Source organism: Osmia lignaria, chromosome 11 (assembly GCF_051020975.1).
Source record: "Osmia lignaria lignaria isolate PbOS001 chromosome 11, iyOsmLign1, whole genome shotgun sequence".
In the NCBI taxonomy this organism is placed as follows: domain Eukaryota; kingdom Metazoa; phylum Arthropoda; class Insecta; order Hymenoptera; family Megachilidae; genus Osmia; species Osmia lignaria.
Window position 1 is genome coordinate 3,062,239 of NC_135042.1, and position 15,759 is coordinate 3,077,997.

Here is a 15,759-nt window from a genome sequence, read left to right on the forward strand (position 1 = left end):
GTCTCGTTATCATGAGAAAATAATTGATCCAGTAACTGTGGGGTGATATATACCCGCCGTAACGATCATCACTATACGCGTTATGTTTTTTCAATCTTATTGGATAACGACGGTAAAATAGGGAAGATCGGAGTCGAAAGTAACAATTTGACTTTGGACTATAATTACGCAAAAACTATTACATTTACAAGAAAAATGGTTATACTAAAATATTACGGTAAATGTCTACAATTAGGGCCCTAACGTGAAATCAATTGAAAAGAGGTTAAATTCTATGTATTTTTGACTCTCGAATTCAAAACTGTTGATCAAATTTGGGGGTCGCTTGTATTTTTTAAGATTAGGTTAGGTTATCAGAAAAAATATAACTCAGTCAATAATAGTCTTCTTGAAAAGAATAATTTCAAAGTGTGAATTTAAACGAAGTGTTAGAAGTGGTACGTGGCTAGTCAATTTTAATCTTGATATCACGATGATTGCACGTTTTATTGGATATTTTCTCATGATGCGTCCTCCGCGCTGTGCATTCTATGAATAGAAATTAGAACTGAGCAAGGAAACTATTGTTGACTGGCTTTATATTTTTTCTGATAACCTAATCTATGTAGGTTAGTGACGCGCTTTAAAAGTACGGTCTACCCTACAAAGTAATTAACTTTTGAAATTAATGATTTTATGTCGATATTTACCCCAATATCATAGTAAGTACAAGCGATCCCCAAATTTTATCAATAGCTTTGGATCAGGGATTGAAAACATTCTGAAAATAACTGTTTCAAACTGTTATATATCGGTTCTAATTGAAACAGTTATGAGAACCGAAATAATGTTATAACTATTATTAGAATAAAGGTTCTAACCTAATATCGGTTTCGATTACGGTTCTAGTATCGGTTCTATTTCGGTTCTATATCAGTTCTATTTCGGCTCGAGAATGGCTGGAAACCTAATAAATGATGTATTGTTAGTACGTTTGAATTATAATAAAAATTAATCATAATTACTATAATTACATGTGTATTAATTTTTAAAATGACCTTATCCCTAATTTTTCAGCTAATCATTATACAGTAAAATCGAAATAAAATTGGTATTAGAATCAATACTATTATAACAGTACTCGTAGCTTTTATAGAACTAAAATAGAACCGATACCTAACCGATTTCAGAAACAATATTAGAACCGTAATCGATATAGAATAGAAAAGAACCGAAAAAAACCGATATAGAACCGATATCAGAACCGGCACTAGAACCGTAACCGGAACCGATATTCTCCCGAATTTCGGTTGTAGAATAATTGTTATAGATCATAACGGTCCTTCGAAACTGTTTTCAGAACCAGAATCGATATCATAACAGTTTTCAAACACTGCTTTGGATTCGGGGGGCAAAAATACATAGAATTTATCTTTTTTCAATTGATTTCTCGTTGGCGCCCTAATTGTAGACATTTACCAATATTACATAGTTATTTGACATTATTAAGTTATAGTAATTTCGCTTTATATTTAACAAATAATAATTAATAACTTATCAAAAACAAATCAAAATATTAAACTAAATTAAACTAAATTATTATAAATTTACCTAATTATAATAAATTATAACTAATTAAACTAAATTATAATAATAAATGAATGTAAGAAGAATCAAGGGATCCGATTTAATAAAACGGGATTTAAATAAATTTCGCGATGCGGCTATTATGGCAGGCCAAGCAGAATTGACTTTCGTTGCTCGAAAAAGTTTTTTGGTTCTGAAAAACCCGAAATCCTTGCGTGCCATTTGGGGGGGGGGGGGTCCTGTAATATTTGGCCAACATCTATTTAACCGTGAAATTAGGCGTTGGGTAATTTAGCCTTCGGTCGTCGACACCGGATTTGCTAACATGAAGATGTAAGAAATGGCGAAGATTAGCTACGTGCCTTGCTTCGTCGACGACGAGTCGGCATCAAAAGTGATGCCACCCTTTCGAAGAAATCGGATGGTAATTTTGTCGCATTGCAACCGTTGCAACCCCCCAAAACCATTCTGGGGATACGTGTGAATGTGCGTGCGTGTGAGAATATAAAAGCGGGAATGGAACAAGAGACGTAATCTGCACAATATCATTGCTGACTACACGTCGTCAATGAAAAAACGATTTTTCATTTACCTCCTCGATAATTTACAGCGAAATAAAATAATTGTGTTCATACAAAAAAAAACTGAATATAAATGAAATTTTTAAAAAAATTACAATAGCTTTACTTAATTATAGATTACACGATTTTACAGTTATCACGGACGTATAAATCATATTGTTTAGTGCATTCTTCGTGCGTCCAATCGTGACGTTCCATGCACTGCTCTCATTTTTCCTTTGCCTTACTGAAGCTACATATATGCATCAAAATATACAAGATAATAATACTCATTATCTTCTTTATCATTACATTTCTCATTCTCGTTCTTGCTCTTGTTTTTACGATTTTTTTTTCTTTCAAATTCAGATAATATGGTTTTTTTTTTTTTTGTTTCTTTGTTTTTCTTCACACTTTATAAAGTATACTTCTATGACTAGACGTTGTATCAGCGGGGGTGGATTGTAAAGTTAAAACCGACCCTGGCTGCTAATGTTACAATCGTCCCTGACCATGCTTTTGAATTTGGATTATAAATTTTCACCAACAATACGCTTAAATGTGTCAGCTAACGACCAGTATTACATTCAGAAGAATCAAATTAAAGATTAAAAGAAAGAAAAAGCACCTACTTGCACAAGGAATATGTATTTGTATCAGAATTTCAAGTCACTAAAGAAAAGTAATTTTAAGGTGTCGAAAAGTCATGTTATTAAATATATATATATATATTTCGTATCTATATTGTTAAAAAAATAAAAAAAAAATATACACATCGAATTGAGTATCCTCCTTTTCGAAGTCGGATAAAAAACACGGATGTACGAATTTTAATTATAATTTTGCATTATATGTTCAAAATCTGCGATAATGCTCCCAATAATTTTTGATTTATTTCTAACGTTACTTTCGAGTACGGTCTTTCCTACCGATGATTAGAACAATAGTGCTACAATGTAAAATTTCAGGTACAGTTATAAACCATAACCGTTAATTTTTCACTACCCTGTACCAAGAAATATTGCACCACTGAAGTCGCACACCCTTGAGACATTGATTTAACAAGATCCCATCGTTCCGGGTACTAGATTATGTGCAATGTTGGTACACTATGGGTATTTATCTATCGAAGACTGAAAGGTTGAAATATTAATGGTACCGATACCAGGAGCTGGTTACTAGCAGGAGACATCTAGACGTACATATCTAATTTATTGAAGTCAATCTTCCGATATTGATATGTTACTACATATTGTAGCTGAGCGGATTAAGATGCTGATACATCGCGAAACTGGAACACGTTCTGGGTCGGATGTTTATCGAGATACTAGGGGACATATGATATTGAATTATTAAAGCTTAATACCCAAAGCGACCGATACACAGGAATTTTAATATCAATTTTAATAGCGAACCTATCGAACCATTAAAACCTCTCGTAACGCTGTATAGCGTTTAAAGCTAAGCAGGATATTAAGGCACTGAAATATCATACTTTATAATCCCGTTGCGTTACGTATGAAATCGAAAACCAAAACCTGATACACATGATCGGTAAGACGCTTAATGCTCGGCGTATTAAGGTGTTAAAATATCGTTGTAATAAAGCTTGAGAAATTGAGATATTAACATGTTAAAAGGTGAAATTAGTCGGTATGCCGCGTCTCCCTTTGGCCGTGGTCAATTTTCCGACTGCAAAATTAAATTCCCCCCTGTCCACGGTTAATACGGTTATTATTACGAGTGTCACTTAGGAATTACCAAAGGAACGTCCGAAACAGAGTAACGAGCATGGAATCGAAGGATCGAATAAATACGAAGTTGTAACGAGACAGAGAATCGTTTCGACGATGATACTCGAGCAAAGTCCCTCGGGACATTGCCGTAAACGTTCCGATAAATCAGAAGACAAACGGACCGGTCGATGGATTAAATTCTCTCCGATCCTCTACCAACCAATTATGATACCCTCTTGGTTTTATGGATTAAAACGATTCGCGTTAATGAGTGTGAATCTTTAACTGTTGAGAAAGAAGCGAATACTGAAATATCGTTGCAGGAATATTCATAAATATAATCCTTGCATGGACTCGATCGATCGACGAATTATTATCGCGCCACCATCTTTGGAAGATCGAAATCCAGATACGGACGATTAAATTAATTCAATCTGCTCCGTGTAATGCTTCGAAGGATTATTTTCTTTTCTCTTGGAAAAAAGGGGTGTGTTCCTCGAAGCAACCCCGTGTACAAACTAGACTGTTCCCCTTCTTTCTCAACCCTTTTTTTTCGACAACTTCCGAAAATATCCACGCGCAGGAATATGAGAGGAGAAGTAACCAGCCGCAAGGGTCTGGCATCTGGCGCGAGCTACAAAATATGATAACAGCATGTGCACCAACTTACGCTTCTCGTGTCATTGGACCACGCAATTTTCCTCGAAAATAAACGACGATCTTACACGAAACAGGTACACGAGGTCTGGTTATGTTATTCACTTTTTTACCAAGCGTGAAGCAGAAGACATTTTTTCAATCGCGTGATAAGGGGTCAATCTCGGCCACGTGCTAGCAGAAGCTTTTTTTTAGCTCGTTTATGTTTGCGTGTCAGCGTGGTACACGTGGTCGCTGTTTCGCTCGTGCCACGATGTAAACACAGTGTCAGCAGGCGAGGCGTCGCGACGCTGAATTGCCTCTATTTCAATTACTTTGTTACTGGAATCTCCAAATTCGAAACCAAAGTATTCTTATTTATTTTATTATGAAGGATAAGTTAACGAATGGCCCCATCAAAATTGAGAACTCAGGTTCGATATATAATCTAAATTGACTACCAAAAACCGATTAAAATTGGTTTCAGAGCTGGATGTCTTACCGTTTTTGAGATATCGTGGTAAGAAATTTGTATACAATTTTGGGACTACGTATGCGCTATTCGATACTGAGCATGTGCTATTCAATACTGCGCATGCGCTATTCGATACTGCGCATACACAGAACCTAACCTTACCACGATTATCTCGAAAACAGTAAGACATCCAGCTCTGAAACCAACTTTAATCTTGTAGTCAATTTAGGTTATATACCAAATTTGAGTTCTCAATTTTGGTGGGGCCATTCGGAAACACAGCCATTATAAATTCGAAGTTATTCGTAAGATCTAGAGTGTAACGCGTAATACTTAAAAATTAAAGCTTGTTCTAGCGATTTTGTCACGCGAGAAATATTACGGCTATATCGATAAATAATCAATCGAGTATAGTATTCATACCGTGTGACGTACATTACCATCACTATGAATTATCGTTCGATGGCACGATACCTTCTATTACGCGATGCAATCGTACTCAGAGTGGAATACGATAATGATACACGAGACATCGTAAATCGTGCCGCGGTTCCCGAGGGCAAACGTCGCTTTCTAAGCCTTTATTAGCCCTATCGTATTTTTTCATCGTACCCCCCAGCTATTCGTGACAAACTCGTAGCGTCTGATCGAGTGAGCAATCTGTCGATGAATTGCGCAAGAAATTTCTGTGAAGTGTAAAAAAGGACCTATTATAATCCTAAATGCTAAACTGGGTAGAAATTATTACCGAGTGACTGTTCTGAGGAGTGTGAAGGAAAGAGGGTGGCAAAGGACGAAGAAAGATCGAGACTCGTGCAAATTTATTCGATTGTCGTCCACCACTAACTTCCACGATACCCGCATGCGGCCTCCTAACCCCCTATGGCGTTTATTTATCTCGAGTGCACAAGCCCATCGTCCAATTTGCGCTCGCGAGAACCTCTCCGCTCGTGCAGCACACGCGAGCAACACTGACCGTTTCCCTCGTTACCCACCGCTACTATATCACGGCAGATATACTAATCTTTCCTCGGCTAACCCTCGTACACGATTCCACGTAACGCTTCTTCGTTATTTTACATCGCGCCGATGCATTTTCCAGCCATTATTAACGATAAACTTCAAACACATCCAAACCTCGCAATTGATTTTCATTTTCCTAACATAATAAATAAAAAGAAAGAACTGAAGTAAAAGGAATGAGCAATTGTTCAAACAACATCCAACCAGCGCAAACTAGCATGAAGTGACACTTCCCAATTTCCCCTACACGATATCATTCGCAAGTTTACAAGAGACTTCCAATATAAGCGACAATCAGACAGACAATTGTTTCTTCTTTTCAGGAAACACTTGTGCCCTGTATCTATGGGGTCAAGGGTCGTCAACCTCCAGAAACAGTATGTACTCGCGACGCTCGACAGCAGAGTGACAGTGATTATGTTAAATGGCAATCAGTATAATACCGTCATCAGCGTGTTCGTACTAGGCAATAACTATAATACAGTCATTGTGGACACTCCCGTCTAATCCGAGCAACGCAACGGTTGTACGAGTTTTCATTGACCACTACCGGGTACCTCATTCACCGATTCTTCTATATACTTTTTTTTTTACACGATCTTCAAGGATATTACAAATTCATTTTCAAATCTAACGCCTTGATTTTTTATTTAGAGTTACAAGAGTAATTTCACACGTCAATGATCGCATCGAACTTAATTAATCCAGGATGGATCGATTCGTGGATGAACTTTTTTATAAAAGGTGATTGGTTTTAAATCGATCACCTATTAATCTCTTCGAGCATCGTTAACGTTATATTCGCCTAATATATTCGCATTAGAGTTTCGAATCACGTCTTCAACTTCCACGTTGCAATTATCGTTTGTCAATGCATCTAAGACCCTGTTGGACATAGAAACGAGTCATAACTGTATTCCGGTATATTTCATGCTTCGAACCAGTCAAGAAAATTACTGTTACTCGTTCGTCATTCTTCGATCGATTCGATCGTGCGTCCAGCATTAGGAATCGTTCGCGATTCGTGACGAACAACTGTAATTAAATGATAGCAATTAACTCGACCGATCGACAATATAGAATTACGCTAACAAGCGGCAGAGCGATCGATTGAATCGATGATCATTGGTGATACAAAGAAATCGGGTATGTGTATGAAATTTATGGATCGGGAGAAGTTTTTCTATAAAACACCTAGACAATCTTTATTGTAGAAGAAAGATTTAAAGACGCGACGTGAAATTTATGAAGGTGTCTGTGTTTTCATTTGAAAACGAAGAAACAGGTTTTATTGAATGTAGCTACTTGACTATAAAAATCCTTTCAATTGAGAGGATACTTTATAGGATGTTCAAACTGGTTTCCATTGGTGAACAATTCAATACAAATATACGAAGAGGTGAGTAAAATTGAATGAATCTGTAAAAAAAAAAAAGAAAAAAGAAAGAAACGAAAAACTAGTTTCGAACGCAGGATCATTTTGTTTATTATTTTAATCTCGCACTTTCCACGGAAAATGTTCTTTTCGCATTTGATACGTGATCTCGTGTCGCGAACGTAACGAGTATCGCATAAATCGGCGTGCACGTGCATAAATCGCGTTGATAAGAATGTAGCAAGCAGCACTTCCGGCAATCGCATCCGGAAGCAGCTGCGCGTGTTACGTATGTACGAGCGTAACGCGTTACGATCGCTCCTTTCACGGTGATCCCGGCGTTGTGAACGGTGCCTTAAAACCGTCTTCGATTCGATTAACGGTACGCTCTTCGCTCGATTAATCTTCGTAAATATCGTTTTGATGGACGGTAATGGGGGTATTGGTTAATTGACGCCGGGCCACGCGATTAATTTACTCGGCACCGACTTTTCCTACAATTCACCGACAAAGCTACCAGCATGAAACTTCCGGCTCGTGGGTGTTTGTTTGGGTAAATGTCTATAATTAGGGCCCCAACGAGAAATCAATTGAAAAGAGGTAAATTCTATGTATTTTTGCACCTCGAATCCAATACTTTTTTAAGATACATGGGTTAGGTTAGGTTATCGGAACCAATTGAAAAAATTTGGGAGACGCTTGTATTTTTTAAGATACATAGGTTAGGTTAGGTTATCACAACCAATTGACAAAATTTGAGGGTCGCTTGTATTTTTTAACATACATAGGTTAGGTTAGGTTATCAGAAAAAATATAATTTACCTCACGGCAAAAGCTTGACCAGTCATCAATAGTCTCCTTGAAAAAAATAACTTCAAAGTGTGAATTTAAACGAAGTGTTAAAAGTGGTACGTGGCTAGCCAGTTTTAATCTTGATATCACGATGATTGCACGTTTTATTGGATATTTTCTCACGATGCGTCCTCCGCGCTGTGCATTCTATGAATAGAAATTAGAACTGAGCAAGGAGACTATTGTTGACTGGCTTTATATTTTTTCTGATAACCTAACCTAACCTATGTAAGTTAGTGACGCGCTTTAAAAGTACGGTCTACCCTACAGAGTCATTAACTTTTGAAAATAATGATTTTATGTCAATATTTACCCCAATATCTTAGTAAATACAAGCGATCCCCAAATTTTATCAATAGCTTTGGATTTGGGGGGCAAGAATACATAACATTTATCTTTTTTCAATTGATTTCTCGTTGTGGCCCTAATTATAGACATTTACCTTTGTTTGCTTCTATAATTGCCCCTTCGTTTCTTTTCATTCGATGTTCGCCAAAATCTACCCATATCACCTTCCAGTGAAAGCAACCCTTTTGACCAAGATAAAAAAAGATTGATCAGGGTCCGTTTACGGTGTTCGCCTGTCCTTATCCAACATAGCGATAAAGGAATGGGAGAAAGGAGCGAAGGAACTCGATAAAAGCAGATCGGAATCCAGTAGGAGTGACACAAAGACTCAGCAGGATCCCGTAGACGGTTCAGGTGTTTTAGGGGGAGTTGAAGGTATTTAAGTCACCGAGGAAACGCTACTTGCGTGGTAGCAGCTTGAAATAGGGAAGGTAGATGGACGAACGGATAAGATTCTTTACTGGCGAGATAGACAGATACAAACAGTTTCACGGTGAGACGGTAACAAGCCCTCGGCATGATCGATGCTAGCGTCCCGCGATGATTTAACTATCCTCGTTGCCGTGCCGGCGAAATAACTGTTGAATTACAACGGAGAAGAAGTTATGCGCTCCTAGAAAACGTTTCTTCTGCTCCGCTTCAAGCTTAATGCGCTCTTATCTGCGAGCCAGCACGTATTTATTGCTCTGCTGACGTACGCTCGAAAACGTGTTCGACATTAAGTACCCAGTATAGGATAATATTAACTCTTTGCACGGAGAATACTCATCTCGAGACATAGTAAATATTATACAGTATGCCCGATTCTCTCGACGTCTCATTCATAAAATCTACAATTTCCACGATTCGAAAGGATAAAAAGATCTGGAGAAATCATCAAGGGAATCGCAATCTCATGCAATGTACCATTCGCCAGGAAACATTATCCGAAACCTCATAATCTACAAACCCATTTCCCTTTCAGCTACCAAGCATTCCAACATCCCCATTATTCCCACAACGTAGAATGTCCTCTACACTTTGAAATAATCGAGCGTGATTCCCGGTGGTTCGTTCCTTCTCGTAAAAACTTCTATTTAATCTGTGAAACGCTACCGCGACCAGCACCACGCTTTACGATTCATCCCGGCTCGTTTGATTGAACGGTTTACGAGTGTTGGTCGCGCGCGAGCTGCGGCTTCTTCTTCTTCCTCCTCCTCTTCTTCCTCTTCTTCTTCTTCTTCCTCCTCTCGGTCAGCTTCTTTTTCTCCTCGTACGTTCGGTTAATTTCCTACGGCCCAACCACGGGGACCCATGCTGGAAGAAAGATCGGTTCGTTATCGCGAAACACCGGCGTTGAGAGCGAAATAATGCATCGTGGGCGCAGATAACCGGTTTTACACGCGTGTCAACGATAGTCAAAGCCCCGCCTTAATCATTCTAATGTGTCCCACCCCACCATTTATTCAGCCTGCGACTCTCCGTGACTTCTTATTTTCCTTGCAAAAATTACGATAACAGGCTAATCGTTTCGTGGGGGACAGTTTTCGGCGAGCCTTGCCGAGGATCCCTCTCTAAAACGAGTTTCTAGTGGTTTTGGCAGCAGCCCTGATAAAGCACCTTTTCCTTTTTTTGTACCTACTTTATGATGGTTCAGAGGTTCGTTATGGGGGTAATCCTTTTTTCTCGTTTAGGGGGATCCATTTTAATGGTAAGTGAATTAACGATAAATAATAGGTACTTTAAAATATAAAATACAAAAGCGACTCGAGACACTAAGGAAATGAATTTTCAAAGTACCGAACATGGATTGTTGGTGAATTTATAGCAGAAGGAAGGAACAAGCGGTGCAACACAAGTCGATCGCGATAAATCTCGATCTTTATAGTGATCGAAAGCGCGAGCCAGCCACGTGCTCTATGGTTATATCCGCCCACTTTCGTCCCCATCGACATCCGCCCTCTCGCGATACACGCTATTTATTTTCTCGTCTTGGCCCCCACGACGTGACACTTCTTTCTTTTCCTCTCCAACATTTGCCAATCTTGTTCGACGGAGAAAGCTGCTGAATTCTTCTTAGTTATACAACAGAAATTTCGGCTGTGTTTCCGAATAGCTTCACCAAAATTGAGAACTCAGGTTCGGTATATAACCTAAATTGACTACAAGAAACCGATTAAAGTTGGTTTCAGAGCTGGATGTCTTACCGTTTTCGAGATATTGTGGTAAGGTTAGGTTAGATTAGATTACATTAGATTAGGTTTTGTACATGCGCAGTATCGAATAGCATATGTTCAGTATCGAATAGCGCATGCGCAGTATTGAATAGCGCATGCGCAATATCGAATAGCGCATACGTAGTCCCAAAATTGTACAAAAATTTCTTATCACGATACCTCGAAAACGGTGAGACATCCAGCTCTGAAACCAATTTTAATCGGTTTCTGGTAGTCAATTTAAGTTATATACCGAATCTGAGTTTCCAATTTTAGTACGGCTATTCGGAAACTTATCGGAAATTTCATCTATCCTTTTAAGGAAAATTTTTTAAGAAAAATTCAATAAACACTATATCACTCTTCGAACGTCTACGGATCAGTGATCCGTGAAGGTGGTTCTCGTAATAGAGAAGCGACGGAAAGCGAAGGAATTACAGGTGGCGCGTCAATTGATGTGGACGCAAACACTGCAGGTACCGAAGGGTGTGCATTAGCATAATACTAAGGGCGATCGATTATCTCAATAAATGTAATCAGAGGCGAACGTTTAACGGGAATCAGTCGATCAAGGGTAATGACGACGATAACGAAGCTGATGGGCAATAATGAGACTCGTTCTAAATCTCTGATACGCTGCTTTACATATTAATTCACGCCGTCGCTCGTTTGCGTGATTCATTAACCTTTTTTTAATCGCTTATTTTGCATTTCTTTTGCGTGCTTCAGCTTGAATGACGCGTGTCTATGGTATTCGTTCTTTGAAATAATATTTTATCATTATATCGATTATTTAAAAAGAGGAACGATAACGAATTCCTAGTGTTTATCAAGATTAATTTTAATACAAATAAATAATAAAGGATTCTTCACGATTTTTTATAGTTTTAATGAAAAAAGAAAATTATGAATGTTTTTTAAATTGGAAAAACGTACAAACCGAGTCTAATAACGAGAATCTAATCACCGTGTGATAAGGATCTTTCGTTTTGCATACCCACCCCGATGAATTATTCAACCCCACTATCAATTACAAGAGCGGGCAGAAATTACCCTAATTTCCTGTTCAACGGATATCCGATCTAACAGCGTTTCCTCTCTGTGCCCGCCATCTTGTAGTTCGGGAACCACGCTCAACCGCGTTGTTAACTTCATATCGAAGCGATACACGGGCGTCAAGATAATTAAAGTTTGATCGAGTAATTTTATCGGAGCGTTCGCGAGGAAGGATCGAGGCGCGGAAATGTTCTTTTTTTTTTTTTTTTTTTCGCTCGAAACGGAAGGAAGCGTTTCGCGTGTTCGTTTTCACGCGTCCATGGGCACGTTTGTTACTAGCACGCTTGCACGCGCGATGGAAATTCGAGCGTGAACGCTTTTAACGCGCATTCAAGCCTGTTACGATGCTATGTTTTTGTGTAAGTGATATTTTGGTAAAAGCAGGGGCAGATTGGATAGGTGAAGACTTGGTACCTAATTAATTAAAATTAAAACCCCAATTAATTAACTGAACATTTTTCGAGTACCCTCGTGGGTCATCGAATGAATAAAATTCTCTGCTAACTGTACTCACCCTCTGTCACCTTCAGAATGACCCGGACGCGTTTTTCTCTCTGCCCTTATTCTTGGCCTCCGTTTATCCCAACATTCGAGCTCTTCTCCTTTTACTTTCCATCAAGTTGCCCGGCATTAATCCGTGTCCGACGTTGAGGGGAAGAAAACCGCGACTTTTCACCTGACCAGTGGTCAGGTTCCAATTACGCTTCCAATTATGGATGCGTGGTAACACTGCTCGAAATGATTAGTCGGATCTGGTTTTTACCCTGCTCGAAAGAAACGGCGTGTGTTTAGCGCAATAAAATCTTTACTGCGTGTTCTACACGCAACTGCTACCAACTGCTACCGGCCGTAAACGAACCAAGGTAATATCGCGCTATTTCGCTAAGATTACAGGACAGGGAAGGAATGTTATTGCCACGCACTTGAAAATTCAAACACTCTTTCGTATCGTTATCTACGTGATGCCTCGTGTCAAGGGTGTTACCTTGATGATACCCGAGTTTGTAACCAGTTAATACATTTCGATTCATAAACGTTCTATTTTACGATCACGTTCTGATGCAAATCGTATCGGACATTGATCTGCTAATTATTTGAAACTGCGAGGTAATTTGTTGGGTTCGAAGCATCGAGATAGCGGAAATAAGAAAATAAATTGAAATTGTTGAATAAAATACTATCGTACTTTATATAAATAAATTCTGTCCCTCGTCGAAGGTTTGGCGATGAAGAAAGGAGGAAAAAAAAGAATAAAAAGAGCAACGAATCAAGTTCTCGTTTTCTATATCCTTTCTAGCGACTGTACACACCTTCTAGCACCCTCCTAGGGTCCAGCCACGTTTTTATCCTTCTCCCTCTGTCTCTGTTTCCCTCTGTTTCTTCTTCCACGATGCCAGTCACCGGCCCTGACTCCTGCTGGCTCGCCGTTACGCTGTTAAACGAGCGAATCGCCAGTAGCTATCGGCGTGAGCGCATCTGGAAAGAATAAAGTACACGTTACGAAGGGTAAGCAAGCAGTCGTGCAGCAATGCAAGCCGTATACTAGCGTAGACTGCATAAGTAATAGAGCCCCGGGTCTTCGTTCCTTCGACGTTTCCTTCTGATCCATCGGGCAACTCGATCAACCCTCTCGACACTTACCCCTTCGGCTCTAGCGAAAGCCTTTTCATGTAACTTGCAAGGAAATAAAGTAAGACGATGAGTTTACGATGTTTCTTAATGGTTGTTTAATTGGGAAGTTGAAGAAATAATATTTAGGATGATTGCGATATTATTTGGCAAAATAAAATAGTAAAGATTATAAAACTATCCCTGTATAATATTTTTATTTACTTTGTTATTTTACGACTGCTATTAATGCCCCCCTCTGTATTTTAAAATCATAGGAAATTCAAATCGTTATACCTTACGCCATAAAAGGAAGAAACCCTTATTTAGACCCTGCAACGATACTATCTCAGATTCTTTATCGTTCTATTAGCCGCTACTTAGTTTTATTGGTCACAGTGGCTTTTGTTAGCTGCAGTAGCATAAAGTCCCCCGTCAAGTCGCTTAAACTCAAGAATATCCTCGAATTCCAAGAGAATCGAAATAAAAGAAATATCTTCCCGAGAAACTCGAATCGACTCGATATTTCTTCGAGGAGGAAACGGTATAATACCGCAACGCTAGATGATATTCGAGAATCATCATACGTAATGATCAGGATTTGCTATTTGATTTTGTGAGCAGGGAATCTGAATGTTTTGTTCTTTGATAACGAACGAAGAAATCTTTGATGGATGTGCAAGTTTTTACAGATGAAATTATATCACGTAGAGAAAGGATTGCTCGGTGTAATTGCAAAGTGTATTTTGAAATAATTTCATGGAGTTTCTTTTCAAGACTCTCGTGATTTCCATTCGAGGCAAACCGCAATCATTTTCTGGGATGTGTGATTTGTTTTTCCAACTGAAATTGTAATACATGTGTGGAACTGACGATATCTTCCTCAAATCGACTGAAATTTCTTAGAATATACAAATATTTTTAAGTAGATTATAGTATAATTTTGTTGGTTTCGAAAAAACACCTCTAAATTTAACCGATATATTTGTGTAAATAAAAGAATGAAAAATAAATTTTAAGGAGAAAGGAAGGGTAAATCAGTCGAGGAGAACGGTTTAATCCGAACGAAATCCGTATTGGTTACATAATTTTCCGAATGGTGCTAAAAATATCGAGCAGCAAGTAACATAACGAGGCTATTTTTGCTCCGACGATGGAGAAACGGTCGAGAAAAATAGAAAACTAGGATGAACGAACGTGAGCCACGGGAAGGTGCTATCCAAAACCGCAAGACATAGTTAGTGGAAAAAGAGAATGATAAAAAATTATAAAGAATCGCTTAATTCCATAGACACAAAAATACTAAGGGGTTAGGCCACTCTAGAAGTTTGAAAAAATCGACATTTTTTTTGCTTAAAAGGTGCCTTAATGTTTTAAAAATGATATGGCTAAAGATTATGGGTGGGAAAAATCTCTAAGTACTCGAATTTCGAATTCTGGCGCAGCCCATCCCCGTCTGCTGCGCCTATTACTGAAAACTTTAAACGCATTTTTCTCGAAACCGCATTTTTCAAACTGGCCGGACTCATAAATCAAAAAATTTAACAGTATATTCAAAACTAAATTCTCTACCGAATTACGTAGGATTTTTTCATTATATTGCATTGTTCTTTTGTTATAAATAATTTTCTGGCGATTTTTTCTTGAAATTTTACATTATCTCTTAAAAAATACGCCATTTTCGAAAAAATCAATATATTCAAAAAATTCTACGTAGTTCGGTAGCTGTTCTCATATATAATCGAAAATATTTTGGTTTATTATCCTAAGTTAACACTAGAACTACCAAAGGGGACAAAATAACTTGTTTCAAGTTTCTTAATTTAATTTATAAATTAGTTTATAGAATTCTATCGTAATATTTTTGCTGGAATGTATGTTGGCTATTGTCGAGATAAAGAATGGATATATGTATATATTAAATTATGTTTCATCCCGTGTTTATTTAATTTTCTGCATTATTTTCAACTTAGAAATTAGTGTGCATCAAACGTCGGTACTTCTAGTGTTAAAAACTGCAGGAGCTGCTGGTCCGGCCGTTTAGCCCTACAAAAAAGGCGTCATCGAAGAAATGCTGCAGAGCCCATATTTTCACTTGAATCACTATACAAAAATTAATTTTTAAAGTTTATTAGATGTAAAATAAAGGCATGCTTACAGAATTTGGATTTATTCCAACATTTAAAAAAAAAATGCCCATAATATGCCTATTTTTTCTTGCTCTAGAATGGCCTAACCCCTTAAGGGGCTATACCAGTATGACCGCTCTGAAATTAGGTGATTTTCGAGAATTTTTTTTTTTAAGAAATATTACATCAAAAGTTTTTAA

At 38.1% G+C, this 15,759-nt stretch overlaps 1 long non-coding RNA gene across 2 annotated transcripts in view; it reads right to left on the minus strand.

Moving 5' to 3' along the window:
* Positions 1–1,652: 1,652 nt before the first annotated feature.
* The window catches only part of LOC117604079 (uncharacterized), an 83,138-nt gene continuing 69,031 nt past the window's right edge, over positions 1,653–15,759 (minus strand). Inside the window, exons 3-5 of one of the 2 annotated variants that reach the window (XR_004581357.2) lie at positions 13,133–13,298; positions 12,337–12,586; positions 1,653–9,867 (exon numbers count right to left, since the gene is read on the minus strand). This is a non-coding gene — a long non-coding RNA (uncharacterized LOC117604079). Of the gene's footprint in view, positions 12,237–12,336; positions 12,587–13,132; positions 13,299–15,759 lie in introns of both variants that reach the window. The other variant, XR_004581358.2, reaches the window with a different exon arrangement.